The sequence below is a fragment of the Homarus americanus genome, unplaced genomic scaffold, assembly GCF_018991925.1.
Source record: "Homarus americanus isolate GMGI-L3 unplaced genomic scaffold, GMGI_Hamer_2.0 scaffold56333, whole genome shotgun sequence".
In the NCBI taxonomy this organism is placed as follows: Eukaryota; Metazoa; Arthropoda; class Malacostraca; order Decapoda; family Nephropidae; genus Homarus; species Homarus americanus.
This window is the reverse complement of record NW_024734940.1, coordinates 9,987,497-9,990,939: the sequence shown is the minus strand read 5'-3', so window position 1 is coordinate 9,990,939 and position 3,443 is coordinate 9,987,497.

Here is a 3,443-nt window from a genome sequence, read left to right as displayed (position 1 = left end):
TAGGTGGTGAAGCTGCTAGTTACTGTAGGTGGTGAGGCTGCTAGTTACTGTAGGTGGTGAGGCTGCTAGTTACTGTAGGTGGTGAGGCTGCTAGTTACTGTAGGTGGTGAGGCTGGGAAAATGTTACAACTTGTGGCATCTGAAGAGTATCACCTGAAGTTTAGCCCCTTAGCTTATTTCACCTTTTAATTAACCACCCGAATGATAATTTAACCTAACGCTAATCCAATCTAACTTCACGCTCACCTAACCTAACCTAACCTAACCTAACCTAACCTAACCTAACTTCACGCTGACCTAACCTAACCTAACCTAACCTAACATAACCTAACCTAACCTAACTTCACGCTGACCTAACCTAACCTTCTGTAATTTAACGCTGACCTAACATAATACTAACCTAACCTAATGCCAATCTAACCTAACCTAACCTAATGCCAACCTAACCTAACTTAACCTAACCTAACCTAACCTAATCTAACCTAACCCTGTGTTGCCTCGCATGAAATTAAAGGATGATATAATTGTCTCTTTCGTATTAAGAATGAATTATAATGAAGGATTTAGTGAGAGAAATGAGAAGAGGAAGAGAAGAAGGTAAGAGGAGATAAATGAGAAGAGAACAAAGAGGGAAATGGAAAGTGAGTAGAAGGGTAAGACGTGAAGATTATGGGTAGGGAAAATGTGAGGAAAGGTAGGAGAGAGGGAGAGAAATGGTTAGGAAAGGTAGGAGAGAGGGAGAGAAATGGTTAGGAAAGGTAGGAGAGAGGGAGAGAGAGGGAATGGATGTTATCGAGCGTGAAGAGAGAGGCTGACACGTTTAATACATACAGGGGGGCCGACTGTCACGTCCCTATTGTGTATTCGGATACCTGTAGACCTCTCTTCCTCAGTGCCCCCTTGCCAGTGTTTCCTCTCCTACTGTCTCCCTTAGTGTCTCCTCCCCCCTGTCTCCCTTAATATCTCCCCCCGTGTCTCCTCCCTCCTGTCTCCCTTAATATCTCCCCCCCCCTTGTCTCCTTAGTATCTCCCCCCTCGTGTCTCCTCCCCTCCTGTCTCCCTTAGTGTCTCCTCCCTCCTGTCTCCCTTAATATCTCCCCCCCCCTTGTCTCCCTTAGTATCTCCCCCCACCCGTGTCTCCTCCCCTCCTGTCTCCCTTAGTGTCTCCTCCCCTCCTGTCTCCCTTAATATCTCCTCTCCTCCTGTCTCCCTTAATATCTCCCAGTGTTTCCTCCATGTCCTCCTCTATCTGATCTCCCTATCTGACACATGACTATCGACTCCCCGTGTAAAATATAACGTAAATCGTAAACAATAAGTAGAGTGTTAATCATATATATTGTAAATGTAAATATCAGTAAATATGAAGGTTTTTATCTCGGTAATAATTCAATTAAGATATATTAGGTCATGGTAGTTTTTGTGAGTACCAGAAGGAAAGGTAGACGACCCAGGAAGAACTAACCTTTCCGCCTTGTGACGCCATCCCACCGGACCTGGTCTGCCTGAACCTAGATACCGTGGAGGAGAGGTGGGGGAGGGGGGGAGGGAAGGTGTGGTAGGAGGAGGAGGTGGGGTAGTAGAGGAGGAAAATATTAAGGAGGGGTAAGAAGGAGTGAAGGAGGTGAAGGAGAATGACGGTGAAGAATAAGCAGAGAAGGATTACTAATACTGTTACTATTACTCTTGGTGTTACTACTAATGTTGGTGTTAGTAATACTGTTACTCCTATTGCCATGTTACGATTATTGTTACTACTATTGTTATTACTACAATTACTACTACTGTCAATGTTACAAGTACTGTAACAATTACTGTTATTGTTACTAGTACATTTACTACTACTGTTACTGCTACTGTTAATATTATTGATATTTTACTACTATTACTACTACTACTACTACTACTACTACTACTACTACTACTACTACTACTATTTTTTTTTTTTTTTTTTTACGTGGCCTCCAGCCTCCCCCAATAGCCACACCTTCGCCACCATTTATTTACCTTAATATTAAATATCCTAATACATAAGAAACTATCCTATCTGTGTTAAATTAGTTGAGCCGCAGATCCATGCGGCATTCAGTGACTGTAGCCTCATAGTCGATATCTGCAGCAGTTGTCGGAGTAGGGGCAGAAGCTCTCGTTCCCCTGAGGCAGAGCAAATCCGACCGAAGGAGAGAGAAGGACAGTCGACATCTCATCCAGGCTGTGACATAACTTCTGGGCTGCTGCTTCTGTTCGGAGATCAGCTCCGCGAGTCTGGCGTAGAAACATCTTGCACTTGGGCCCATCCCACCAGAGGTTGTGAACACTAGAGGAGTGAAGCTGCCTTGATCAACATTTTGAATTCTCTCCCCATATGCCCTTCTCTTGTCGTTCTCGTTCCTCCTATGCGCAGCATCGAGAGCTAGGTTACGGTGACAAACGGCCATGGGATCAAAAATCCTGATGTCGAAGAAAGCTCGCTGTCCCCGCGTCCAGAATCCTCGAGCACTGACGTCCACACGGGCTTCGTTAGATGTGTTTGAAGTCCTGTGTTGGAAGATCTCGCCATCCAGTGGAAGGAGGGTCGGTTCTACCATGACGTCCCGGCAGATTTCCTTCAACATATTTGCTGTGAGATCCCTTACCTCGTCATGCCTCATGCATATGAAGCCCCCCTTCTTGCAAACCATGGCGTGATCGCCATCATAGGAAGAGCCACACACGCATTGGGAGGGCAAACCATCTACTGGCCAACCGTACCTTAGAGCAATGGCATCTGTAAATTTCTTGATTGTTAAGGCTGAAACCATTTGCCCTTATCGGTAACGTAGTTAGCCAGTTCGAGGCGCCCACCTCCTGCGCTATAGCTACTTTTTTTGTCCAATTTTCTGGAACCAGCAGCAATAGTTGCTGCAACATGTCATTTTGGCAGTGCTGCCGATCTGTTGTAATGGACCTACGGATCTTATTAACTTCGCTGGTGTCCACTTCCCCTGTTGCATTCTGGGCTATTATGTGGTCAGTGAGGGCTGCCGTGAGCTTAAGTGAATTTTGATGTTCAGAGTCAGCAATCTCCTCTGGATTAGTTAGTCCCATCCCTCCCAGTCTTGGTGGAAGTGCAAGAAGTGTTCTTTCTGCTAGGGTTAAGTCGTGGTGTTTCACTAGTTTGGGAATGAACTTGACACTGATTGCTTCTTCCAAAGGGTGGAGGAGAGGTCGGATCTCAGGGATGGTACGCATCAGGTAGTTCCAACGATGCTTGACTCCATGTGTGAATGCTGCAAAGGCCGCATGTGGCTCTGTGTTAGCAATCTCCGATAGAGCATGGATTTCGCTCACCCACTCATTCACTTTTCCCCCTACGTACTGGGTCTTGAAGTCCGTAGTGCCAATTACCGCGCCTAGATGTCTTTGGCCGTCCTTAGTTATTTTAACCTCACTTTCGCCGAAAA